We start from the raw sequence: 22,713 nt of genomic DNA, 5'->3' as shown, positions 1-22,713 counted from the left end.
GCTCCCCCTGCTTGTGTACCCGCACTCTCTCTCTGACAAATAAGTAAATAGAACCTTTAAAAAAAAAAAAAAAGGAACATTCTATGGTCATTAATTTTTCCTCGACCCATTATGGTCTCCTATTTTTGAATCTGTTCCATGGTTTCCAATAGGATGGTTCAGAAATCAGCTTCTACCATAACAGATTGAACATTTCATGGCAAGGTCGGAGCTGACTTCCCCGATCGGTCTGCCCAGTTCTTCCTGGCTCCCAGTCCTTCCTTGCCCATGTTCTAGCTGAGTCCTAGCCTTTCCCTCTCTTTGCCCTCCCCACCTCCTCTCTTGTTTCTCCCCCCTCTTCTTTCTCCTCTCCGCTGGCCCCTGCCCACCCTGACTCTCCTGAGGCCCCTCCTTCCTCTGTTTCTCCCCCTCCTCCTCTGGTCTTTCCCTGCCCCTCCCTTGCTTCTTCAACCTCTGCCCATCCCCCAGTGCCACCACCTCTAACTTGGGGATCAGAGTGTCTCCAGCACTGTGGGAGTCAAGGACGCGGGGAAGCCAAGCCACCCATCCCCACCAGAGAGAGAAGACCCAGATTTTGGATTAGAACCACTGGCCCCTGGAATTCTCTCCCTCACTGGTTTGGTATATAGCATTTTGTCACTTTTATGGGCACAAACTTATGATGTCATATGAAAGGCTTAAAGCTCCTTTGGCTGCAAACTAGCACTTAAAGCCCAACCTTATGGAGACACAACAGAAAATAATTCTTTAAAAGAAAAACCATGACAGTGGGAATTTGCCATTCCCAAATTAGCATTTGGAAAATACTAGTCACACAAACATATGCCAGCAGAGACCTCAGAGAGCATCTTGCCCAGCTCATTTTACAAACAAGGAGCTGAGAGCCAAAAAAAAAAAAAAAAAAAAAGAGAGCTATAACAACCAGTATTTACTGGGTGCTGACTCTGCCCCCGGCGCTTTATTACTTTATTTCAGTTGTGCAACAACCAGATGAATTACAATCATTAACCCCATTTCCAAGATGAAGAAACAAGAAGTTCAGAGAAGGTCAGTAACTTCTACAAGGTCACGCAGCCAGAAAGTGGCAGAGCAGAAATTAGAACCCGGTATCTAAGACGAGTCCAAAAGCTACGCTCCTAACCACTACACTAAACTGTGTCCGTGAGCGATTTTTTATCCTCCTCATACCCGGAGTCACATATACTAGTAGCTGATAGTTATACCAATTTCAGAAAGATAAATTGAGCAGTGCCTGGAATTCAACAAGTGATGTTACAGTTCAAGTCAAAGTCAAGGTTAGACTTTGTTAAATTGAATTGGGAAAGAAGAAACTCAGAGCAGAGATCCCAAGAGATTTCGAGGATGGTCCTTTGTAGGAACAGCTGTGAGTGCAGAGTGAGCAAGGAAATGGCTGTACGGTTTACTGCGTTTGAGACTCAGACTTGAAGCCAGTATCGCAAGGTTCAACACTAGCTCTGCTTCTTCCTAGCTTAGCGGCTCCGTGCCTCAGTTCTGTCGTGTATAAAACAGGAAATAAACGTTATCTGCCTGACAGGGTACATATGAAGGACAAATAAGATTAATAAGCATAAAGTTCTGAGAACAGGATCTGACGCAGAGTAAGCTCTTCAGAAGAAATTTGCTCTGTTATCACTCAGTGCTGTATCTCCAGAGCCTAACACAGTTCTCAGCACATGGAAGGTGTTCAGTAAATATGTGTTGAATACATGAAGAGAAATACATTACTAGTTCTAATGGTACTCATCTGTTCTTCATCCTCTCAAAACAGAAAACAAGAAAAAACCAGTTTCTCCTTGGATTTTACCTTACACTTTTTTCCATATGTCAAAGGCCTGATTCTTCAGTGACTGAAGCCACTTTTCCTTGGCAAAGCAGCTGTTTTCTACTTTAATCCTTTTCTGAGGCCCATTTTACCAAGGAAGTGACATCTTAAAGATGGGGAAGACCACAGCCTCAGGTCTCTTTCAGTTACAACTGCCAAAACCCCAACCCGATCTAGAAGAAGCCAGTTGCTGAATTTATGCACTCAATTAAAAACCATAGGGATGACTTCAGGCATGGCTAGATCCAGGGGTTGGAACGATGTCATCAGGGCTTTGTCTTGTTCAATTTCCAGCTCCGCCTTCCTCAGTGATGGTTCTTCCCAGGCATGTTCTGGTCACCTGTAGTTCATCTCCCCAAAGATTTATATCCCCAAAGTTCCCAAACCAGGAGAAACAAAACACTTCTTTTTACGATCACTCCAGCCAAAGTCCCAATATTAGCTCTGAGTGGACCGACTTGGCTCAGGTGTTCATCCTTGAACCAATCTCTGAGACACTTCAGAATGGAACACCGTAATTGACCAGGCTTCATACATGCATCCTTCACCCTGATTTCAAGGGCTAGAGCCAGCCCCACATAAGCTATCAGTCTAAGACCGAGGAGCACCTGGCTGGCTCAGTGGGTAGAACATGACTCTTGACCTCGGGGTCAGGCAGCTCTCCTTAGTGGCTTTCTCCCCACCCCAGAGATCCAGACTCTTTCCATGTTATGACACCACCACCTTGAACAAAGGATCATGGCAGAAAGGAAAGGCGGGGGGGGGGGGGGGGGAAGAGAGTGGGGTGGTAGTTGGGGAGGGGGGAGCAGGGAGAGTCACTGAGAAGATTTTATGATTAGGCTCACAAGTGGCTAGCATCACTTATGCCTACACTCCACGGCCACAACTAAGTCACATGGTTCTAACCTAACTGTAAGGGCCACAGGGAAACAGTCTGAGCACCCAGGAAGGGGAAATGGGGTTGATGAGCATCTAGGCAATCTATACCACGCTGCTCTTTTCTTTTTTTTTTTTTAATTTTTTTATTGTTATGTTAATCACCATATATTACATCATTAGTTTTTGGTGCAGTGTTCCATGATTCATTGTTTGTGCATAGCACCCAGTGCTCCATGCAGAACGTGCCCTCCTCAATACCCATCACCAGGCTAACCCATCCCCCTACCCCCCTCCCCTCTAGAACCCTCAGTTTGTTTTTCAGAGTCCATCATCTCTCATGGTTCGTCTCCCCCTCTGACATACTCCCCTTTTCTTCCTCTCCTGTTATCTTCTTCTTTTTCTTTTTTCTTAAAATATGTTGCGTTATTTGTTTCAGAAGTACAGAACTGTGATTCAACAGTCTTGCACAATTCACAGCGCTCACCGTAGCACATACCCTCCCCAATGTCTATCACCCAGCCACCCCATCCCTCCCACCCCCAACCACTCCAGTAACTCAGTTTGTTTCCTGAGATTAAGAATTCCTCATATCAGTGAGGTCATGTGATACATGTCTTTCTCTGATTGACTTATTTCACTCAGCATAACACCCTCCAGTTCCATCCACGTCGTTGCAAATGGCAAGATCTCATTCCTTTTCATGGCTGCATAATATTCCATTGTGTATATATACCACATCTTCTTTATCCATTCGTCTGTCGATGGGCATCTTGGCTCTTTCCACAGTTTGGCTATTGTGGACATTGCCGCTATAAACATTGGGGTACACGTACCCCTTCGGGTCCCTACATTTGTGTCTTTGTGGTAAATACCCGGTAGTGCAATTGCTGGATCGAAGGGTAGCTCTAATTTCAACTGTTTGAGGAACCTCCATACTGTTTTCCAGAGGGGTTGCACCAGCTTGCATTCCCACCAACAGTGTAGGAGGGTTCCCCTTTCTCCACATCCCCGCCAACATCTGTCGTTCCCTGACTTGTTAATTTTAGCCATTCTGACTGGTTGTGAGGTGGTATCTCATTGAGGTTTTGATTTGGATTTCCCTGATGCCGAGCGATGTTGAGCACTTTTTCATGTGCACGCTGCTCTTTTCTAGTTTGTAAAGAAAGAGGAAATGTTGGTTCTGACTCACTCTGTGGAACTCAGGACTCTGTAATGGCTGCAGTGCCTGAGCTGGAAAAAACCTGGCCTTAGCAGCCTGCCTTGACTTTTCTGCCTTGTGGACTAAGCCTTTCTTCACTTTTGCCTTTCTGTTCTTATCTGTCATGGGACCTGACTTCTTTGTCCCTGGTGAGGAGACTCTAACTACCTGCCTAACCACCTTCCTCCCTGCCCACCAAAATCTGTCCCTGACTCTGACTCTTTGCCTGAGAACCTTCTGCCTTGGAAGCGGGACTCCCTGAAGCAGTCGGTGGCTGCTGTGGCGGCCTTGGCTCCTGGCCCCTGCCTCATGCTGTCCCTGTCTCTCTCTCTCGTCCTGTTTGCTTTCTTACTCTGCCCAGCCCCGGGGCCTGTGCTGAGCAGTCTCTGCCGCCATTTCCTGTCCTGAGCCAGTAAATGACCAGCTTCTTTGGGGCAGCTGATGGCCCCTCCAACTATGGGGCTCTGCCCTGGCTCCAGCCTCTGCCTAGGTCACGACTGAAGTAAGTGAGCCAGCCAGGCATGTAATAAGATCACTCTCCCACCGCCGGCTACTATGGTGAGTGGCCATGGAATCTGATTCCAGCAGCATCTTTATCGCCCCAAAAGGCCTCAGGGTTCATTATCTAAAAAGCACTGGCTGTTAGCACAGTAGCAAATCTGTTACCACAGAGAGGAGCTGTCTCTTTAAAACCAAGTTGGGGGGGCAGTGGAGGCTAAGATCTGGTTCTGGAAGAATTGCAGGTTTGCTGCTGCTCACGCTGATAAACAATTTTAGTCAATACTTAAAAGGCGCTTACCGTGCATTAGACACTGTTCTAGGTACTTTACAATATTAACCAGGCCTCACGGAAACTCTACAGAAGAGGAAACTGAGGCTCAGAGAGGGCAAGGATCTGCCCAAGGTCACGCACCTAAAAAGAGTAAAGCCAGGATTCAGACCTGGGCAGGCCGGTTCCAGATACTGCCTTCCTGACCACTAGGTTATCTGTCCCCATGAGAATAATTTTTCATTGTATATAATACGTACATGCTGCTTACAGTTCTTGAAATGCTTCCACATACTTTTCTGACCCTCACAAGAAGCTTGTCATCTAGATATTAAGAGAAGTAAGAGTTTCAGTGCTGCTCTGGAGCCAGCTTCCAAAGGCCAATCGTTAAATTTTTAAGAATTTTGCACCCCAGCTGTAAACGGTGGTCATTATTTAAAAGGAAAGTCTAGAAATTTACGATTAAATAAATTATATTCAAGCTAAGGTAATAAATACTTAAAACCTGTTACTTCCTCATTCTTTTGTTACATTTTACTCTTCTCCAGGCACTTGAGATTATCCGAATCTCTACTGCACACGTTGCAAGTGGAAATAACGTGTGATTGGCACCACGGGGCAGTTCTTCCCAACTCCGCTTTGTGTGATATCACTCTGGTAGCTCCACGTCAGCCACAGCAGCTGGATTCACACTAGGAAATCAGCAGATTCTGTGAAGGAGTGCCCTCCCTGCCCGCCCTCCCAAAGGGGCCGGGTGTTAAATATTTACCAGCACGTCCCTCTTCCCACGAGTCTGACCCTCTCTGCTCCTTGCTCATCGCAGGTGTGTGCTTACTGTGGCTTGTTTTCCTGCCCTTCTCGGTACTGGATCTCCAAGGTCTAACCTGGTCTCCTTTCTCTCAAATTCCCCATCAAGACCCCATCCCAGTCTCCTGAGCCTCCCCAATTCCCTCTCTCTCTTTGCGTCCCACTTCCCAGAAGGACCTTCCCAAGCAGCCCACAGCTGCCCGCACTTGGCCTGAGTCCACTGACATCCAGCCAGCCCCATGGCCCTCCTTCCCACCAGGGCCAAGTTCTGGCTTCATTTTTGCAACTTCTAAGCATAAAGACCCACCCACCCTCCTATTTTCCTTCTCAGACATGGGAGTCAGTGAGGCCCGAAAATGTTCCTGCTCCAGACTTCTCTCCCACGGTCTGACCTAGCCGGGTGGGCAAAGGGATGGTTAGCTTCTCTGTGTGTGTTCTCTGGGAGCCGGTTGCAGATCAAAGAATGAGAACGGTCCTTCCCTAGTCTTAATGCAGAACACCCTTAACCATGCCAAACGCTCCTAACCAGGCCAAACGCTCCTATTGGCAGCCTGGGCCTTGACTTATGGGCATCCAAGGGATGCAGGGGTGTTACTGACCCATCTGACCACCTAATAAGTACACAATGTACGTTCATCTTCATTCTCTCTGAAATGTAGTTATATTTTGTTAAAGTTAAGGATTCCCTTTCATTCACTCTTTCCTTTACAACCCCATGGACTTGTGGGAATTCTCGAACATTATCACTATATATGAACATATATAGGGTTCATTGCATGCCAGACACTGTCCTAATTGTTTGAATAATCCAAAGAGGTAGGTACTATTAACACCTCCATTTGAAAGATGAGAAACGACGGCACAGAGAGGTTAAGTAACTTGCTCAAGGTCACACAGCTAGTAAGGGAGAAGCCAGGTTGTGAAACCAACTGGTCTGGCTTCAAAGCCTATGCTCTTTTTTTTCTTTTTAAGATTTTATTTATTTATTTGAGAGAGAGTGAGAGCAAAAGAGATCACAGAGGGAGAAGGAGGAGCAGACTCGTCACTGAGCAGGGAGCCCGATGTGGGGCTGGGTCCCTGAGATCATGACCTCAGCCGAAGGTAGTTGCCTAACCGACTGAGCCACCCAGGCATCCCAAAGCCTATGTTCTTAATGGATGTGCAGAAGTGATCTTAAATCCAACTGGCCGTCCTCTGGGCTTTGACAGTATTCTGTTTATACCAGGGTTAAGAACTTACTGCATTTTGGGGCATGACTCTTGATTTCAGCTCAGGTGATGATTTCAGGGTCCTGGGATTGAGCCCCATGGTCTCCACGCTCAGCAGGGAGTCTGCTTCTCTCCCTCTCCCTCTGCTCCTCCCCAAGCTTGCACATGCACACACACTCTCTCTCTCTCTCTCTCTCTCTCTCTCTCTCTCAAATAAATAAAAAAATCTTTAGGGGCACCTGGGTGGCTCAGTTGGTTAAGCGTCTGCCTTCAGCTCAGGTCATGATCCCAGGGTCCTGGAATTGAGCCCTGTATCGGGCTCCCTGCTCATTGGGAAGCCTGCTTCTCCTTCTCCGTCTGCAGCTCCCCCTGCTTGTGCTCCCTCATGCTTTCTCTCTTGCTCTCTGTCAAATAAATGGATAAAATCTTTAAAAAAAAAAAAAAAGAACTTACTGCATTTTATTATCATTATATGTCTACAAGTTTGTCTACACCCCTCCCTACAACCTTCCACCTTGAATCCCTTAATGAAAAGAATGTCTTGTTTTTATTTTTGTCCAGGATCCAGGGCAGAGTCCAGTATGTGCTAAGTGCTCACCAAAGGTTAGTTCAAATGAATAGCTCTTCTCACTTTCAGGATGAGAAAATATTTTTAAGTGAGGCCCAGAGATCTGATAGAAAAGATGACAGAGGCCAGGCAAGAACCCAGGTCTCATGCCCCTAGTCTGGTACTTGCTTTGCCCTGCCTCCCTGTTCTTGTTAGCTTTGAGGGCTGGGGGCCAGGTTACGGGGACCTAGAGCAGGCCTACCCACCCTATTGGAATGCTGGTCAGTGGCTTCTTCCAGAAGACAGTATGCTTGTCCCAAACCCACACCCAGAAGAGACCAAGAAAAGACAAATGGCCATCGTGGTGCTAATCACTCACTGCCAGCACAGGTGGGCACAGCTCCGGCAGGAGGCCAGCCTCCAGCCTCACCCGGTAAGGCTTAAAGACGTACAGATGCACAGAGCACCGAGGGCCTAAGAACGGGAAGCTAGCTACTCCTTGTTTACTTTTTATGTGCATCAGGATTGTTCTGATCCAGAGCCTATCAAGGAAAAGGCAGAAGGATCCTAAATCACAAATCTGCCCCCTAGCACACACATATTTTGTCGAGTCTCCTGAGCAGATTAGCTGGATCTTATCCACCTTTTCTTTAAGCCTTGGGCTGCAAATGGCTGTTTTCATCCTTACCCTTAAGGGCACAGAGGAAAAAACTCCTGTTTAATGTAAATGCAAATAGCCAGAAAAAGAAAGGGGTGTGTATGTCAGGCTCTGTGTTATTTTATAAAGCATAAACAAATGACAAGTAAACAAAACAATACCAGCGATTTTAAAAATTCAGTTAACCTCTGTGATATCACAAGGTCTGTGTAATTCATAGGAACTATACAATGAAATGCTGATAGTGTCTCTAAGGTCCTGGCAAAGCTTGAAGTACCTCTGACAGATCAAAGAAAAAATAAAACATTACTCCATTTAGGTGCAGTGTTATGGATAGCCTGGCATTAGAGTTCTTTGGAAATGATTAACTCCATGTGGTATTGATGGTAACGATCCATTTTCTGGCATAATGAATTAGGCATTCCTCCATTGTTCTGCAGCTTGGCTGCATTCTGTGTATATATATCAATGGCAACTTTTTCAAAATACCTTTCAGTTTCACACACACACATACACACACACACATGCACGCACACGCGCGCGCGCGCGCACACACACACAATAAAAACACGCCCTACAGACTGCCAGAGGAGAGAACACGAGCCTCAAAGCTGATTTATCTCTATCACCCCGAGTAACCTATTTCCTACCTGAGACATGAAACCACATCAAGGGGGGGCAGGGAACGTTTTCACTTCTATGAACTGGGAGGAGGGAAATCGCTCCTCTTCAAGCTGGGAGCGCAGAAACCCTTGCTGAAAAGTGTCCATTTTTATCTAACCCTTTCTCCTTCTGAAAAGCCCTTGTTTTTAAGGAATAATTCTTCCAACAAAGACTTGCCCCATCAGGCATCCCACTCATGATTAGTTACTCTGTGAAAATGAGAAACAACCTCTAAGTGGCTGATAGACTTTAGCAGTAAGAGATAATCCCGGCCTCTAATTTCTGAAACTCACAATTGTCTTGTGACTGTGGGATTTTTAAGCTGTAGAAACACCAATAGATATGAAGTCAAAAGAAAAGTCAGCTAGTGTGATCTCTTGATTAAATTCCTCTCTTAGGTTTGTTTTGTTTTGTTTGTTAATGAAGAGCTGCCTCTGAGAGTACTGATCTGTCTTTAACATCATTACATTTCCTTATATTATGCTGTGCCATCTCTGTGGCATTTAAAAGTGAAATATTTGCTTCAGAAAGAAAAAAGATAGGCAATAAAATGTAGCTGTAAACAAGCCTTCATGGCTTTATTTTTCATAGATAAATACACAATTAAGTTCAAAGTCGAATGGAATTCCTAAAGCAATACTCCACTAATCTGTATTCGGGGGGTCTCAAGCGTATTATCTGTAATTTACAACCAATTTAAATGGCATTAACAGTCTTCCCCTTCTGGGAATTTAAATTTGCATCCTACCATTGAATTAAACAGTGATTGCATATTTTCTATAGGGGACGGAATGCTCTTTGATGCTTGTTTTGAATAATGAAGCATCTATTCATGCACAGGGTGCAATGTGCTCCTTTGTCCTCACCGTAATTGAAGCAAAATGTGAGTTAAAGAGATTTTTCCCCTTAGCCAAAGGTTTGTTGATTGGTGTCTATTTTCATCTATTCAAAATTAAGAAAACAGTCATCTCTCATTGCCCTGGAAAATCATTTACCCAAAAAGGCCCTGAATGAAGGGAGGTCAAGTTTTGCCTTATTTGATCTTTTCAAAAGATGGAGCAGGATGTCAGAAAATATTGCAAACTAACCTTTTGGGGAATACTTTAAAATCCTTTTCTAGGACCAAGAGATTTAAAAGTGGAAGACGGGGGAAATATAGCCTGTTTTTAAAGTAAAAAAACTTCAATTACCTCACTTCCCCCACGCCAAACTATACTGAGACAGGAGGGGAGATTGCTTGCAAATCACAGAATCCGAAGCCTTAGAAATCCAGGGATGGCACACTCGTTAGGGTACCGTCCACTTCCTATGGTGCACCCACGCCAGACATCAGTAATCAATGATAGCTATCTTTGCCATTGAGTGAAGACAGAACCTCATAATCAAGTACTCTGGGCGGCCAATAGTACCGGATGTGAGTTGGCACTAGAAGCGAAACCCACCTGCCCTTTCAGTTAATCCACCTATGTCAGTGAATAGATGGTTCTACAAAGATGAAGTGACCCTCTCCAGCTCTCAGAGCTGGCCAACTGGCAGAGCCAGAACTAACAACTTGCCGCTACTGATCCCTGAATGGTGCCCTTTCCACCCACCACCACCAGCGCGCTCCCGGAGCCTGTCGCAGGCATCACTACATCCCCGGGGGCAGAGCACTGGGTAGGCATTCAATAATTTTTTTTTTAAACTGAATGAATAAGACAGATACACACTGTTAAGCCTTCACCATTATGGAAAAAAACTTCCTTCTTTGAATATGATAATCCCTCTGACCCAGTTGAACAGAATTAGACAAAGTCCAAACACAATTTTAGCATCTGTTTACCAATGCCTTCCTTCGGGGATAGGGAAAATCATACATATCGATAATACCAACAAGAACAAAGCATTTATGGGAGGAAATTGTTTTCAAAGACCCTAAAACCTTTGGAAAAGATCTATTAATATACAACTGATACACAACTGCAAGCCATTATTCAGCAGGGGTGACTGAAGAACTTACTCTGCTGAATTTGAAACAAAATTGTATTGAAAAATTGAATAATTCAGACATTTCGAGAATTGAAAGGGGATTTTCTGTTTCTTACTCGGTATTAGCATTCTGCTGTATTTCCCTTAAAGAAGTAAAAGACTAAGTGTTCCCGACACTTATCTAGAGAGTATCAAAGTTCCTTGATACGAAATATTGGCCTTTTTGCTTCATAATAGGACCCACCTCCAGGATTTAAAAAGAGGGAAAATATAAAAATTCAACTGTCCCACACTGTTAACATTAAGTATATCCCAGCGGTTCAGCCAGGGCCAATTTTGTCCCCTAAGGGACATTTGGCAATGTATGGAGACATTTTTGGCTGTCACAAATGGGAGGTAGGCGGTGCTAATGACATCACTGGGTAGAAGCCAGAGAAGTTGCTGAACATAGGACACTCCTGACAGCAGAGAGTTTAGCCAACCCGAAACTCGACGGTGCCAAGGGGGAGAAACCCTGGTCTATTCCCTCCGCCCCTGACTGCTCATATCAATTCAGCCCTCTGTTGAATTTAGAATGCACCCATCTGTGGCACATCGGACATTTAACTGTGGTTACCGGAATGTTTTATTTCTCTCTTTTTTGTTAAGCTATCTAGTTTCCTTGGATGGCGGGAAAGGTAGCTCCTGAGGTTCCTCTTGTTTGCCTTCTCCCAGAGACAAACCAGGGATTAGCTCAGGTAGCTTAATTCTGGGATTTTCAAAAGCACTGAGAAGGCTTCAGGGGCCCCAGGGGTCTCAGACACACTCTACTATGCTGCACACTGGTCTAGTAAAGGCGAGTGGGGGCATGAACCGCCTGCTACTGCATAAAGCTGAGGATGGCTTCCCTTTGAAGGTTTATGTTGCCGTTGTAGAGAGGGAAGAGTGGGATTTTGTGGTTGCTGCTGCTGTCTTCATTTTTATCTGTTGTTGTTGTTCCTCTACTTATTCTAGTTCTGCTGCCAACCTGCTCTGTGATGCTGGAACTTATAAGCACATTGCTTATATTTTCTGCCCCTTGGCTCATCAATCGGGTATGTGGCGCTCACACTATTCCACTGGGAGAGAGAAGGGGAGAGTAAAAGCCAAGATGTTTCAAGTGCTATCCAGTGGGGCAAAGATTTCTAACTCCGTGGGGTAGGGACTGTGTCCTGGTTAGCCTCTAGCTCCAGAACCCATAGGTTCCGTGCTTACCACAAAATAGGTGCTTAATAAATAAGCGTTGGCAATAATTTGGAATCTATTTGGCAATATCTACCAACGCTGAACAGTGATCTAGTGATTTCACTCCATGGTATGTACCCAAAAGAAATGGGTGCGTGTGTCCTGTAAAGACTAAGTACAAAATGCTTCATAGCAGCTTTGTTAAAAATAGCCCCCCCGCCAAAAAAAAAAAAAAAAACAAATCCAAAGAGCTCACACATCCGTCAGTGGGAGAATGAAATAATAGTGTTCATACAATGGAATGACTGGAGCAATAAAAAAGATTCAACTACTGCACATAAAGCTCTCAGCAGAGTGCCTGGTAGTACTTAGTACTCAGGACTCGGTACTGAGGGATGTGCAATAATGACAAGAATGATGATAGTGATAGTAATAATTATTGAGCGTTCATCATCTGGCAGGCACTTTTAGGGGGTTTACACATACTTATTCCTTTCACTCTCAGAACAACCCGATGGAGCAGTTTCTATTTCTATTACCATTTTACAGAAGAAAATAGTGAGGTACAGAGAGGTTAAGTAAAATTTTGTTGAGCTAATGTGAAATAAAGATACATTCTGACCCTTTTTAAAAAGTACCATATATAAAGCAATATTCGGGAAATTAAAAAGCAACAGTTTGCCTTGTAGTTAGTATGGACATATCTTTTCTCCCCTGTGTTTTAGTGCTTTGTTCTAGGCCTTTCCATCTTGTACCTTTTGGCCAATAGTATTTTTCAAAATCCAAAGAGGCAGATGCTGCCCTTCGGATTACGGGCTGCCATTTGAAACACTCCAGTTTATGGAAACCTGATGGGGCTCTCTGCCTTTGATTTGCCTCGCCTGCCCAGCAACAGCACCACCTCTGGACTCCTGGAAGGCAGTCAGTCTATGAAAACCTGAGGGTGAAGTTTTGAGGCAGGCTGGGGCAGCGTGGGGACCTCAGCTTCCCTGCCAGTCAGATAATGAAGGCCACACCCCTCCAGGGGCCCAGCGCAGCAAAGGGGTGACAGAAAGGCTGGTCCTCCCACCAGGCAGTTTCAAGATCTCCACAGTTAATATGGTGTCTCTGCTTTACGGTGGGTCACGGAAATCTCGTTTAGATTGTTGTATGCTCTGTAGTGCCCCCAAGTAGTTATCTTGTTTGCTGTGATGGTGTGGAGGAAATTGGGGGGCGGGGGAGTCATGAAAGTAATGAGCACTGAGCTCTTGTCAGTTGTTCACATCAAATGCTTCTGCACATTACTTTGGACTCACAAAAATGTCTTCATTAGGAAAGAAAATAAATACAGGTGACAAAGGAATACTCCCTCCCTCACCCACCCCCCTTCCCACCCTGTCATATTGGAAAAAACTGCCATTGGTAATGGAATTTAACACAAATTCCCGTGTGTGTGTGTGTGTGTGTGTGTGTGTGTGTGTGTGTGTGTGTGTGAGCATGGAGAGTTACAATCACATCCTAGCCACCAGTTTATTTATGGTTTGCTTTATTCCCCACCCCCATCCCTGCATCGGCAATGAGAGGGTGCTCAGAGGGCAGAGAGGGAACTATTAAATCCCCTCCTCTACAGCTCACCTCAACTCTCGGTGGCAGCTGGCGCCTCCCCTGCGCAGAGAGCTGGCCCTGGCAATGGCAGAGGCCGTTACTTGGGGAGCCAGGGGTTCTGGCCAAGTGATGGACAGTGCCAGCCCTGCTTTCTGGGGGGCTATTCTGGACACTGGTGGAGAGGAGCTCAAACATTCAGTGGGTTCAATGCTTGTAACCGGAGTTACCTGGCTGTGTTTTGTGGGGTCCAAAAGAATAAACTGCCCAGAAAATTTTCTAAAGAATCAATTTGAGAGCAAAAGGTAGTAACTTAATTTTGGAATTCTCAGGACATTGAGTAAAAAGTCCTTTTCTTAAGGAAAGCTCCTAGAATTTTTTTAAATTAAAAATATTTTATATAAGCATGAGTTTTTTATTAATTGACTTTTAATATTATATAAGTAATGGTCTCTGTAGAACATATAAAATAGAGAAAAAAAGAAATTAAAGTAACACTCAAACCAAAATTTGACATACAACTTTCCAGTTTTCCCATGGGTACAGGTGTATGTTTCTATAATTATTTTTTAAATGGAATACTAACGCACTTAGTGATTTATAACTTGCCCCCTTTTTTTTTTCATTAAATGACATTGCTTGAACAGCCTCAATTTCAGGCTAAGAAATAGACTGCCACACTATTATTTAATACAGCTGCCTAGTATTCCATTGTGTGATGTACTAGAATTAATTTAACCAATGCCCCCCCTTTTTTAAAAATATTTTATTTATTTGACAGAGAGAGAGGCAGTGAGAGAGGGAACACAAGCAGGGGGAGTGGGAGAGGGAGAAGCAGGCTTCCTGCCGAGGAGGGAGCCCGACGCGGGGCTCGATCCCAGGACCCTGGGACCACGACCTGAGCCGAAGGCAGACGCTTAACGACTGAGCCACCCAGGTGCCCCTAACCAATCCCCTTTTACGGACATGTTTCTGAACTGGTTGTTTCCAGCTTTCCGCCAGCATAAATAAAACTGTGATGAATAATCCTGTAGACAAATCTTTGTTCCCTTGCATGTATGTCCTCTTACAAAAATTTGCTAGAATTGTCATTGATGGGGCAAGGGTATTTTTAATGCTTTTATTACTGAATTGCTTCCAGAAAGGTAGTACTGGCCCACTCCTCTGCCAGGGGTGTTTGAGAGTAGCCTACTCCCGAAACACAGTGGGGCTTGTTGAAACATTTTAAAAGCCTGTGATTAACTTCTACTGCTTTTTGTCTCATCCTATAATATCCTCGGCTTCTCCCTGTTCTCTACCCACTGCTCTAGTACTTTCCAAAAGCCAAGAGAGAGGATAGAACCCTGAGCAGAACCCATTAAAGGGACTGGTTTTGGCAAACTCTCAAGGAATTTCAGTTTCATGCTGGAAAAAGACAACACAAAGAGAGAGCTACCCATTCATTCTGTGCGAGAGGGTATTTACATTACATTTTATAACAGTCATAAATAAAAATGGCATCAATCTGCCAAATTGTTGTTTTTAAAAGAGAAAAAGGGAGGAGGTGGTTGACCTACCAGAAAAAGCCCTGTGTCTGCCAGAGCTTTGCTATGAGTATGATTTTAAATAGCAGGGCAAAGGTGAGGAAGCCCGTTCAACATCTTTGTCTCCATGGCAACAGCATCCCGACTCTGAGGCTGACACAGCGGCAGGGACCAAAATACACTCCTTGTGCACAATTACACTGCAAGTTAGGAGTTTCTTTTTATTCCTTGTAAATGCACAATTTAAAAATACAAGCAAGGACAGAAAAAGAGCAAGTCAGGCACAGCTAGAAAAAAGTCTTTAAAATGACTAAATGAAGAAAATGAACATCCAAAGGGCATGATGAAGTCTGCAGCCTACACTTACTATGTACAGAGACTGAAACTCTTTCTTGTGTGTGAGTAGGAAAAAGAACTATGCATGCCTATAAGTGCGTGCATTAACTTTTTAAAATGTCCTTTCCCTAAATTTTTAATACAGGTCAACCTTGCCTTCAGCATATCGACTTAGCTCAGGTTATGATTTAATCAATTAAAGCAGTCACCCAATTTACACCAAGTGAAAGCTCCTCACACGCTAAACCCAACAAAACTTCAAAAAATCTGCATTAGCCTTGAGTTGGACAGGGCCTAAGTGGCCCCCTTTAAGGTCAGTGAAAACCTACAAGTGGTCACTAATGCATCCTTGAATCCTCTTGAGGTATAAACCTTTCCACTTACTTTTAAAATGATGTGAAAACAAAGAAATACAGAATTGTGATTATAAACTGTTGGTTTCTTTCTGCACTGTTATCTCTGCTGGTAAATGAATATGTTCGAGAAACCTGGAGGGATGGGGCGCCTGGGTGGCTCAGTCGTTAAGCGTCTGCCTTCGGCTCAGGTCATGATCCCGGGGTCCTGGGATCGAGCCCCGCGTCGGGCTCCCTGCTCGGCGGGAAGCCAGCTCTCCCTTTCCCACTCCCCCTGCTTGTGTTCCCTCTCTCGCTGTCTCTCTCTCTCTCTGTCAAATAAATAAATAAAATCTTAAAAAAAAAAAAAAAGAAACCTGGAGGGATGATATAACAAGCAAAGCTACTTAACATTTAGTTCTTAGAGAAGGTACCTCAATAAATGTCAAGGAAATAAATGAAGGAAAGAGAACTACCAAGGGAATAGGAAAGGGACACATGATAGGTTCACATATGTATACTTCTGTTGAATATGCCAGGACCACCTAGTTCAGTGGATCTCAACCAGGGATGATTCTGCCTCCCAGGGGACATCTGGCAGTGTCTGGAGACAATTTCATTTGCCACACAACTTGTGAAGGGGGCGCTACTGGCATCGAGTGGGTGGACGCCAGGGACACGGCTCGACATCCTACAGTGCACGGGACAGGTACAACAACAAAGAATGATCCAGCACAAAATGTCGATAGTGCCGAGGATGAAAACCTCTGATCTAGTCTGATTGTTCCATGTCGCTCCTTTTGGTTCAGAGGCTTCTGTGAGTAGATGACATGGTTTTAGGTTCTGTATTCAGTATAAAAATAAAATTCTCCTTGAGTTATTAGTATTTTCTTCCTTGTTTTTATTATCACATGATTTTTTCCCTTGCTTTAAACACAATCTGTTCTATTTTATTTTAGGTAAATGCTCCTGAAAGTAAAAAACAATAAACAGAAAATGAGAGGTGAAGCATTAAAAAAAAAAAAAAAAGCATGGGATTCATTCCTTCAAAGAGAGCATCTGCAAAATGGCAGGCACAGAGGAATGCTCAGTAAACAGGAGCTTTTTTATTTTTCCCTATGGTTTTTAGCATGAAAAAACCCGCATATACAAAACAATGTATTGTGTATTCACTGGTGAAATAATAATAAAGAAATGTACTTAAACACACATTGCCCTACGCCTTTGAAACCCCGCGTGTGTCTCCTCCCTGATAGTATTCTGTCCCTCACCTCAGAAAACCATTATTCTAGTTTTGTTGATCATTTCTCTGATGGAGGTAGAAATATATAAATACATAAATTATTTGACTTCCCTTGTCCTTGAACTTTATACAAATGGAATCAGACCATACATTTATTTCTGTGAATTGCTTATTTCTCTCAGTATTATGCTTTGGAATGCTTCCTCCACATTGATGTGTCCAGCTATAGTTTATCCATTTTCGCTGTTGTACAGTATTTCACTGTATGGTTATATCATGATTTATCCATTTTACTGGTGCTGGACATTTGCTTTTTCAGTTTTTGCCTATTATAAATAAGGATGCTGTATGTATTGCTGTATACCTCTCCTGGCGCACATGCACAAGTGTTTCCATTGTTTGTGGGTCATTTGTGTTTCCCTAGCTATGAAATATTTGTTAATGTCTTTTGCATAATTTCCCGTTATGTTGATATATGTTGTCTTTTAAAAAAGATTTATTTATTTATCTTAGAGGGGGGTGGGAAGGGGAGGAGGAGAGGGAAAGAGAAACTCTAAGCAGACTCCGCACTGAGCATGAAGCCCGACGTGGGGCTTGATCTCACGACCCTGAGATCAGGACCTGAGCTGAAACCAAGAGTTGGAGGCTCAAGCGACTGTGCCACTCAGGCGCCCCTAGGTTGATATACATTGTAATAGACTTCTAACATGACCAACAATGATCTCTACTTCCTGGTATTCATAGTCTTGTGTAATCCACTCCCCTTGAATATAGACTGGACCTAGTAATGTGTTTCTAACAAATGGAATATGGCAAAAGTGATGAGATACCACTTCTGAGATTAGGTTACAAAACATCATAATTTGTGTCTTGCTAGCAGGTTCTCTTGCTGGCGCCTTCTCCTGCTCGCTCCTCACAATGAGGCCAGCTGCCATGTGTTAGATGCTCATGTGGCAAGGAACTGAGGGAGGCCTCCTGCCAACAACTCATTGAGGAACTGAATCCTGCCAACAACCACATGAGTTTGAGCTTGGAAGATCCTTCCCAGTTGGGGCCTTGAGATGACTGTAGCCAATGAGACCCTGCAGCAGAGGATCCAGCTAAACCACGCCCAGATTCCTGTCCTACAAAAACTGTGAGATCATAAATATGTGTCATTTTAAATTTGTAAGTATTGAGGTAATTTGTTACACAGCAATAGAATATACACACGTGTGTGTGTGTGTGTGTGTGTGTGTGTGTGTGTGTGTATAACATAGATAACATACACATAAGGTAAGAAGTATTTGTTAGCTACCTGTATTGCAAATATCCTCACTCAAATTGTGGCTATTTTCTTCCCTCTCTTAATGAAGCTCTTTTATGTACAGACATCCTAAAGTTTAATATAATCAAATGTATCAATCTTTTTCTTTAAAGTTTGAACTTTTTCTGTCTTACTTAAGAAATCATTCCCTACCCCCAGAGTTGTCACATGAATATTTCCTTATGTTTTCTTCCAAAAGTTTTTAGGTTTTGTCTTTCACATTTAATTTCTTAAAGCCATCTGGACTGGATATATGTGTATAATAAAGTAGTAGTTCATTTTGTACAGTATATGGTGAGGTAGGGATTTATTTTCATTCTCTTCCCTTAGGGATAGCCAATTTTCCCGGTACTATATATTGAAGAGTTTTTTTTTTTTCCTTCCCAGTTGTAATTATAACTGTCATATATCAGGTCTTCATATATGTATGAGTCTGTGTCTGGGGTGTCTTTTCTGTTCCATTTTCTAGCCCTTATCAGGAGTACACTGTCTTTACTACAGTTATATAATATTTAGAGAGTCAAATTCCACCACCTACTTTCTCTTTTTGGGGAGCATCTTGGCTACCCTTGGGTATTATTCTTCATAAATATTTTAGAAACAGCATGCCAAGATTAAGGTTGTTGGGATTGTATTGAATTTATACATCAATTTGAAGAAAGTGAACTACTTACAGTATTGAATCCCCCATCTATGAACATAGTATGTTCATAGACTTGACTTTAGATTTTCTTTAACATCTTTCAATAAAATTTTAAAATTTATTCCATGGAATTCTTGTACATTTTTGTTAGACATATTCCTAGATAACTTACGGAGACATATTCCTAGATAACTTACATACTCTTGTTACCATTTTAATTGGTATCTTTTTAAAAATTCCTTCCTGGGGGCACCTGGGTGGCTCAGTCGGTGAAGTGTCTGCCTTTGGCTCAGGTCATGATCCCAGGGTCCTGGGATCGAGCCCCACGTCCGGCTCCCTGCTCGGTGGGGAGCCTGCTTCTCCCTCTGCCTCTGCCCCCTCTCCCTCCCTCCCCCCCCTCGCTCATGCTCTCTCTCTCTCTCTTGTTCTCTTGCTCTCAAATAAATAAATTTTCAAAAATTCCTTCGTGATGTGCAAAAATGCTGACATATAAGATGCAGTTGATACTCATGGACTGGAAGAACAAATGTTGTTAAAATGTCCATACTACTCAAAACAATCTACAGATTCGATGCAATCCCTATCAAAATACCAACAGCATTTTTCACAGAACTAGAACAAATAATCCTAAAATTTGTATGGAATCACAAAAAAACCCAAATAGCCACGGCAATCTTGATAAAGAACAAAACTGGATGTATCACAATGCCAGATTTCAAGATATACTACAAAGCTATAGCAATCAAGACAGTGTGGTCCTGGCACAAAAACAGACACATAGATCAACAGAACAGAATAGAGAGCCCAGAAATAAACCCACACTTATAGGGTCAATTAATCTTCGACAAAGGAGGCAAGAATATGCAATGGGAACAAGGCTCTTCAACAAATGGTGCTGGGAAAACTGGACAACTACATGCAAAAAATGAAACTGGACCACTTTCTTACACTATACAAAAAGTAAACTCAAAAAGGATTAGGACTTAACTGTGAGGCCTGAAACCATAAAAATCCTAGAGGAGAGCACAGGTAGTAATTTCTTTGACATTGGCTGTAGCAACATTTTTCTAGGTCTATCTCCTGAGGCGAGGGAAACAAAAGCAAAAATAAAACTATTGAGACTGCATGAGAATAAAAAGCTTCTGCACAGCAAAGGAAACAATCAATAAAACTCAAAGGCAACCTAATGAATGGGAGAAGATATTTGCAAATGGCATGCCCAATAAGGGGTTGGTATCCAAAATATATAAAGAACTTATACAACCCAATACCCAAAAAACAAAAAATCCAATTAAAAATGGGCAGAACACATGAGCAGACCTTTCTTCAAAGGAGACCTATGGATGAGCAACAGACACATGAAAAAACGCTCAACATCACTCATCATCTGGGAAATGCAAATCAAAACTACAATGAAATATCACCTCACGCCTGTCAGAATGGCTAAAACCAAAAAGACAAGAAATAACAAATGTTGGTGAGGATGTGGAGAAAAGGAAGCTTCGTGCGCCGTTGGTGGGAATGCAAACTGGTGCAGCCTCTGTGGAAAACAGTATGGAGGTTCCTCAAAAAATTAAAATAGAATTACAAGACGATCCAGTAATTCCACTATGGGGGATTTACCCAAAGAATATGAAAACACTAATTTGAAAAGATAGTGCAAAGACAAAGACTGAGGGGCTGCCACTGCACTGCTGACAAGCAGCAGTTGCTTCTCCAGGTAGAACCCGGGAGTAGGAGATTCAGAAGCAAATCTCTTCTCCCTCCCCCATCCTGGTTACAAATCACTTGAAATATATGTTAGTGGAACTTTACGTAGAGTCAGATTTTTTTTGATCTTCAGCTACAATTTTTGGTTTTGTGAGAAACCTTATCATCAAAGACAACGGCCAGCAATGTTACCAACAAGACAGATCCTTGCTCCATGAACTCCCATGAGTTCACTGGGAATCCCAATACTCTTGTGGTCAAGAAATCGGACATGGAGGCAATTTTCTCCAATATAGCCAAATTGTGGGTTGCTCTGTTCCTAAGGGCTTTGCCTTTGTTCAGTATGTTAATGAGAGAAATGCCCAAGCTGCTGGGGCAGGGGAGGATGGCAGAATGACAGCTGGCCAGGTTTTAGATACTAATCTGTCTCCAGAGCCAAAAGTGAACTGAGGAGAAGCACGTGCAAAACGATCTGCAGCGGAGCTGTATGGCTCTTCTTTTCACTTGGATTATTATGATAGGATGGAGTAGAGTAACCCAGCATGTGCTTCTCCTCCTCCTATTGCTCGGGCTGTAGTTCCCTCAAAATCCCACCGCGTATCAGGAAACACCTCAGGAAGGGGCAAGGGGGCTTCAGTTCTAAGAGTGGACAGTGAGGATCTTCCTCCAGGTCTGGAAAGTTAAAAGGAGATGACCTTCACATCATTAAGAAGGAGTTGACCCAGATAAAACAAAAAGTAGGTTCTCTACTGGAAAACCTAGAAAAAAAAAACTGAAAAAGAACAGAGCAAACAAGGAGTAGAGATGAAGAATGGTAACTGAGAAGAGGAGCAGAGTAGCAGCTCCCTGAAGAAAGATGAGACTCCTGTGAAGATGGAGTGTGAGAGGGCTACAGCTGGCTCTGCTGTGGGGGGGGGACCTCCCGGATGATGATGACAATGAAGACTGGGGAGGGGGGTGGTGATGAGCAGCTGGAGTTGAGTGAGGGATGATGAAAAAGAGGCTGAGGGAGGAAAGGATGACCAGAGACAGTGTCAATGGCGAGGATGACTCTTAAGCACACAGTGGGGTTTGGAAATTTTGTCCCATTATTTCTTTACTTAGGCACTTGTCTAAGATCAAAATTTTCACCAGATCCCCTCTCCTGGTATCGTCTTCAGCACACGCTTACTGTTGCCCCCATCCTTGCCCTTCCCATGTTCATTAATTCATATTGCCCTGTGCCCGGTCTCATTGTCGCTTCCTCTGATGCTCCTGGGCGTTGTCTTATCTTACCCTGTAAGTTTTGCTTTTGCTTTTGATTCCTCTTTCTGACTTAATGATAAAAACGATGTGTGGTTTTTATCAACGGTCTCCAAAATAATCTCTTGTTATGCAGGGAGTACAGTTCTTTCCATTCATACTTGAGCTCAGTAGCTGCTTCCCTAACTGCAAAGGCAATCACATTACTTGAGTAGCACTTGAGAGCAGCTCTGAGTTCAAGCTATACGTGTTATACCCCTAACACCACCTAAGAGTGCTACATGGGGCTGTTCACAAATGTAACGACGTGTTTTTGTGAATGAGAGTTGGCATGTCAAATGCATCCTCTAGAAAAAACATTAGCGCAATAGTCTTAAGATTTGTTTTCCAAAGCTGATACTGTAGGTTATTTTTGTGAACAACCTGATGTTTGGGACCTTTCTTCTCAAACAAGTCCTTTTTAAACCAGAAATTTGGAGGGGGAAAAAAAAGAAAAGATATATGCACCCCTATGCTTATTGCAGCATTATTTACAATAGCCAAATTACAGAAGCAGCCTAAGTGTCCATCAACAGATGAATGGACAAAGAAAATGTGAGATATATATGCACACATACATATATACACATACATACACACAATGGAATATTACTCAGCCATAAAAGAGAATGAAATTTTGCAACAACATGGATGGCTGGATCTAGAGGGTATAATGGTAAGTGAAATAAGTCAGTCAGAGAAAGACAAATACCATGTGATTTCGCTCATGTGTGGAATTCAAGAAACAAAACAAACAAAGAAAGTAAAAAAGAGACAAACCAAAAAACAGACTCTTAACTACAAGAGAACAAACTGACAGTTACCAAAGGGGAGGTACGGGGAGGTGGGGGTGAGTGAAATAGGTGATGGGGATTAAAGAGTACGTTTATCATGATGAGCACTGAGTAATGTATAAATGTATTGAATCACTATACTGTACACCTGAAAATAATATTATACTGTATGTTAACTCTACTGGAATTAAAATAAAACATGTACTTTCTGAAAAAAATAA

The 22,713-nt window shown here is 43.1% G+C and overlaps 1 pseudogene; it reads left to right on the top strand.

The window, feature by feature from the left end:
- LOC114223607 (heterogeneous nuclear ribonucleoproteins C1/C2 pseudogene) overlaps positions 1-21,474 on the top strand; it is a 56,540-nt pseudogene extending 35,066 nt beyond the window's left edge.
- The last annotated feature ends 1,239 nt before the right edge of the window (positions 21,475-22,713 follow it).

This window comes from Eumetopias jubatus, unplaced genomic scaffold (assembly GCF_037043125.1).
Source record: "Eumetopias jubatus isolate StellerSeaLion01/CBP00866 unplaced genomic scaffold, mEumJub1_p1.0 scaffold_11, whole genome shotgun sequence".
NCBI classification, from domain to species: Eukaryota; Metazoa; Chordata; class Mammalia; order Carnivora; family Otariidae; genus Eumetopias; species Eumetopias jubatus.
Note: the sequence above shows the minus strand (reverse complement) of the source record. Positions and strands in the feature narration are given on the sequence as shown.